We start from the raw sequence: 6,099 nt of genomic DNA on the forward strand, positions 1-6,099 counted from the left end.
TTTGGTACTTTTGCCTATAGACGTATGCCTTTTGGTTTATGTAATGCACCTGCTACCTTTCAAAGATGCATGATGGCTATATTCTCTGACTTTTGTGAAAAGATTTGTGAGGTTTTCATGGACGACTTTTCCATCTATGGATCTTCTTTTGTTGATTGCTTGAGCAATCTTGATCGAGTTTTGCAGAGATGTGAAGAAACTAATCTTGTCTTGAATTGGGAAATGTGCCACTTTATGGTTAATGAAGGTATTGTCTTGGGGCATAAAGATTCTGAAAGAGGTATTGAAGTTGATAAAACCAAGGTTGATGCTATTGAAAAGATGCCGTGTCCCAAGGACATCGAAGGTATAAGAAGTTTCCTTGGTCACGCCGGATTTTATAGGAGGTTCATTAAGGACTTTGCAAAAATTTCTCGGCCTCTGACTAATTTACTACAAAAAGATATACCATTTGTCTTTGACGAGGATTGTGTAGAAGCATTTGAAATACTTAAGAAAGCATTAGTCTCTGTACCTATTGTTTAGCCACCTGATTGGAATTTACCCTTTGAAATTATGTGTGATGCTAGCGATTATGCTGTAGGTGTTGTTCTAGGGCAAAGAGTTGATAAGAAATTAAATGTTATCCATTATGCTAGTAAGACTCTAGACAATGCTCAAAGAAATTATGCTACTACTGAAAAAGAACTTTTAGCAGTTGTATTTGCTTGTGATAAGTTTAGACCTTATATTGTTGATTCTAAAGTAACTATCCACATGGATCACGCTGCTATTAAATATCTTATGGAGAAGAAAGATGCAAAACCTAGACTTATTAGATGGGTTCTCTTGCTACAAGAATTTGATTTGCATATTGTTGATAGAAGAGGAGCTGAGAACCCCGTTGCAGACAACTTATCTAGGTTAGAGAATGTTCTTGATGACCCACTACCTATTGATGATAGCTTTCTTGATGAACAATTAAATGTCATAAGTACTTCTCGTAGTACTCCTTGGTATGTCACTACAAGAAATATGTCAACTACTGACCTTCTGTCAGTGACCCTACAAGAATTGGTCATAAATTTATGACCATTTTAGACCAATAGGTCAAAAGCTGTTGGAGGGGCTCCAAGCCCTAACCTATAACGACCATTCTGGTCAAAAAGGTCATAATGTCATTAGAGGAAATGGTCGTAAAGCGGAAGCACTGTCCACTGCCTCACGCCTAGCTGATAACGACCAATATAACATGGTCACTACACTTGAGTTTGAATGAATAAGGATGATTAGGCAGCCACCTCAGCAACCTCGCTTATGTGTCACTGTCTAGGTGTCATTTTTACTTAAATGTTAATATTCAACAACAGACGGGGCACACACTGACATGCAGGACCCATTTGACAGGTGGGGCCAAGTGCTTAATTCGCCCAAAAAAGAGGCGTGAGGCAGGACTCGAACCCACGACCTCGCGCTTGCTTCGCTCGCTTGCTACCGCTGGGCTAGAGAGGGACAGTTGCTCAGGTATGGGAATTTATCTATACATTATATAAAACTACGACTCTCTCGTATCATTGACAAGTGGGACCTTCCGACCAGGTGGCATCGAACAGAGCAACAATTAGCAACACTGACAGGTGCGTGAGTCACTGACAGGTGGGTGAGCGAGTGTTTAATTCGCTAAAAAATGTGCGCTAGCGGGGACTCGAACCCACGACCTGCCGCTTGTTCGCTCGTTCGGTACCGCTGGGCTAGAGAGGGATTGTTGCTAATGTGTGGGTAGTTTTCTATATACTATACAAAACCACGGCTCTCTCGTGTCAGTGACAAGTGGGGCCTTCCGACCAGGTGGCGGCGGGTGGCATCAAACAGAGCAACACTTAGCGTTTTTCTAGGTCTTCCGACCAGGTGGCGGCGGGCGGCGGCGGAAGCAACCAACAGGGGTTGCTCGGATGAGGGCGGGGCCGGCGGGCGGCGGCCGGCGCAACCAGTAGGGGGCGCTCTCTTTGCCCACGACCTCGCTGCAGGTGACCTCGCCCACGGCCTCGCGACGGAAGCAACCAGCAGGGGCGGAGGCAGGGGCGGGGCCGGCAGTGGAGGTAACCAGCAGGGGCAGGGGTGGAGGCGGGGCTGGCTGCCAAAGTGACCAGCAGGGGCGTGGGCGACCTGCGGTGGTGGGGGCGGGCGTAGGAACGACACCCATGCAAGGAGAGGCTCGCCGAGCATGGGGAACTCGCCGCCGCCGGGCATGGGGGACTTGCCGCCGCCGCAAGCAGACCTCACCCATGTATGCACTCCTCTCCTCCCCCCTCTCCTCTCCCTCTCTCCTCTCTGTTGATGTCATTGATTTGATGTAGATCTGGTACGAGAATCTCCACACGCACACACACACACACCGATTTGATGTAGGTTTGTTGTAATCTTGGAAAAATCTCCACACACACACACACACACTGATTTGATGAATTTGCTAGAAATTGTGAAGAGAATTTCTGTTGATGAAATTTTTAGGAGAATTGTTGTTGATGAAATTGTTAAGAATTCTTTTTTAATTTAGTCAATTCATAGTGGTAAATTATGTTGTCAGCTATCAATAGAACAGAGCTCTCTGTTCTATTTTGTCCAAGAGTAAATTGCGTTGATGAACTTGATGTTGTTCTTTCCCTCAAACATGATCCTGAAATTTCTATTGCTCTCTGTTCTAAATTCCTGGTTTATTTTGTCCATGAGTAAATAATGAATGCTGAGTAAATAGGATCCCGATCCATTTGACTGATTCATGCCATGAGTAAATATTGAATGCTAATTTATTTTGTCCACCAAGTTGGACTAAAGTAGTGAGAAATTGGAAATAGCTGAATGTTGTGGTTAGGGAGTGAGCATATAAAGTTGGGTGCCATTACTTCCATCCATTTTCATTAATTAATGTTGATGCACTTAGATTGATTTGCTAAGTTGCAACAATTTGTTGTCTTTGGCAGATGGACAGGAGCTGGATTAGAAAAGGAGTTAGAATGTTTTCGAAAGAACATATGAAAGGAGTTTATGATTTCATGGCATTTGTTCGGGCAAATTTTGCCAACGATGCTCACATTCTTTGCCCATGTTGTGAATGCCTCAACCGTCCAAGAATGGCTCAAGGAAGAGTGGAAGATCATCTGCTTCTTAATGGGGTGTCCAGCACATATGATAGATGGATATATCATGGAGAACCTTTAGACAGACAACCTCAACATTTTGAAGCCGATACAGAGGCCCCTCATATGATGGGTGGTGGTGATGCTGGCATTGATTTCATGGAAAAGGTTTTGCGAGATAATGCTGTTTTGGAGGAAGAGGATGGGCATGAAGATGATAGGATTCCTGACCTATTGAAGGATTTGTACGCTGCTGAAGATCGTGCTAATGGACAGAAGTCGTTGTTTGCTGAGGTGTTAGAGGAGGCGAAGCGCGCAGCTCATGAAGGGGGTAAATTTTCAAGATTTACCTTCACCGTGAAGTTACTCCACATCAAGTCTTTCTACCGGATTAGCAATGCCGCATTCAATGCAATACTCCATTTTTTGAGCTTGCAATTCCCTGATAGTTGTGTTCCCAGATCTTATGATGAAGCATTGAGCATAATCCGCAGGCTGGGGTTAGGTTATGTGTCAATACATGTGTGCCCAAATAACGGTGTCTTGTTTCGGAAGGATTTAGCAAAGCATGACAACTGTCCAAAATGCAATGCATCTAGGTGGAAAGATGCTGATGGGAAGAAGTCAATACCGGAGAAGGTACTGAGGCACTTTCCCTTGATACCAAGGCTGCAGCGGATGTTCATCTCGAAGAAATCATCGCGTGAGGTACAGTGGCACAAGATGAAGCGGCAACCTATGGACAATGAGCTGAGCCATCCAGCGGATGGAGAGGCATGGAAAGAGTTTGACCGTATACATTTAGATTTTGCTGCAGATCCAAGGAACATAAAACTTGGCATTGCCACAGATGGGTTTAATCCGTTTGGGAACATGAGCACGTCTTATAGCATGTGGCCAGTTTTTGTGGTGCCGTACAACCTGCCACCATGGGCATGCATGGATTAGTCCAACTTGATGATGTCATTGCTTATCCCGGGTCCAGAGTCTCTAGGAAAGGATTTTGATATCTTTATGGAGCCCCTCGTAGAAGAACTGCTCCAGCTCTGGACTGGTGTACCAACATACGATGCCTTGAGTCTGGAAGAAAAGTTCAATCTACGTGCTGCAATCATATGGTGCATCCATGATTTCCCCGCTCTGCACACTCTGTCTGGGAGGATCACAGCGGTTTATCAGGCTTGTGTCCATTGTGACAAAGACCCTTGCTCAAAGAGAATAAGGAGCAAGATCTGCTATATTGGGCACCACCGCTTTCTTCCCCAAAACCATCGCTGGCGAAGAAGCAAAGATTTTAATGGTGAGAATGAAACCCGTGACAAGCCAGCTGAATTCACTAAAGAAGAGCTGGAGCAGCAACTTGAAAAGGTGAAAGATGTGAGACCAGGAAAGCTGGCGAAGAAAAGAAAGCGTGAGGAAGGTCAATGTTGGGACTGGAGGTCTTGTTTGTGGGACCTGCCATACTGGGCTGATTTGAAATTAAGGCATAATCTCGATGTAATGCACATTGAGAAAAACATATGCGAGAATGTGCTAGGGACGTTTCTGAACATTGAAGGGAAGACAAAGGACACAGTTAGTTCTAGGCTTGATTTGGAGGACATGGGCATAAGAGAAGATTTGCATCTACAACACAATGAAGATGAAGATTCATTTGAAATGCCACGAGCATGGTATACAATGAGTAAAGAACAAAAGCTTGCATTCTGTGAATTCCTAAGAGCGGTGAAATTTCTAGATGGTTATGCTGCTAACCTAGCAAAGTGTGTTACTTCTGATGGATTCAAGCTTTCAGTACTGAAAACCCATGATTGTCACATCCTCCTCCAAAGGATTTTACCGGCGGGCCTCCGAGGAATCATGGACAAGGATATATATGAAGCGGTTGCTGAGCTGGGAAATTTCTTTAGAGAACTGTGCTGCAAAACACTCAAGTTAACTGTCCTGGAAAGACTTGAAAAAGAAATCCCAATTATTCTTTGCAAGCTCGAGAAGATTTTCCCTCCAGCTTTCTTCACCGTGATGGTCCATTTGGTGGTGCACTTACCAAAAGAGGCAATGCTTAGAGGCCTTGTGCAATACGGTTGGATGTACCCAATCAAAAGAAGGCTGCTTACTTGTAAGCGTTATGTGCGAAACACGGCAAGACCTGAAGGTTCTATTGCTGAAGCATATGTCATTGACGAGTGCTTGACTTTTTGCTCTAGATACTTTGGTGATGTGGAAACAAGATGGAACCAGCCAGGCAAAAATAGAGAGCAGCCTGATTCGCAAAGTGGTGATGTCTCTGTTTTCAACCATGGTGTGAACTTTCTTGGAGCCTCACAATACTTGGAGGCTGGTGATGAGTATGACAAGATGGTTTGGTTTGTGCTCAGCAATTGCGCCGAGGTTCTACCATATATCGAGTACGTTATATCTTGTGCACTCATTATATATTTTTTCTGCTTGGGTTGGCACCAGCCTAATGTTTTAATTCACATGTTTTGTTGGCATTGCAGGAAATGCAAGGAAGAGTTAAATCAGGAAGAAAGCAATATCCATGTTGATAAAAGGGTTGCCAAGGAGTTTGCTAAGTGGTTTAAGAATCATGTGAGATCTTTAGCCACATGTCTTATGTTTTCTGTGTTATTCACCAATTGTTAAATACCATTGTTTGCTAAATGGTTTATTTGTGCAGATTGGAAAGTTGCATGAGGAGAAGAAGGTCAGTGATGATCTATTTGTTTGGCATGCTTACCGGATAAGCGAGTGAGAGTGTATTCAGCATGCATTGCTGACGGTGTCCGGTACCACACCGTTGACTGCGAGGAAAAAAGGAAGACACAGAATAGTGGAATCGTCACTGAGGGGTCACATGATGGTGATATCATTGACTTCTATGGTCAGTTGAGAAGCATCATAGAGTTGCAGTACAACTCTAGTGAAGGCATCCATCGCTCGGTTGTCTTATTTCGCTGTGACTGGTTTGAGCTTGGTAGCA

At 44.2% G+C, this 6,099-nt stretch overlaps 1 pseudogene; it reads left to right on the forward strand.

The window, feature by feature from the left end:
* The first annotated feature begins 2,960 nt into the window (after nt 1-2,960).
* LOC147986089 (uncharacterized) lies at nt 2,961-5,871 on the forward strand (annotated as a pseudogene).
* The last annotated feature ends 228 nt before the right edge of the window (nt 5,872-6,099 follow it).

Source organism: Triticum urartu, chromosome 2A (genome assembly GCF_056163025.1).
Source record: "Triticum urartu cultivar PI428250 chromosome 2A, HENAU_Tu73, whole genome shotgun sequence".
Classification (NCBI taxonomy): Eukaryota; Viridiplantae; Streptophyta; class Magnoliopsida; order Poales; family Poaceae; genus Triticum; species Triticum urartu.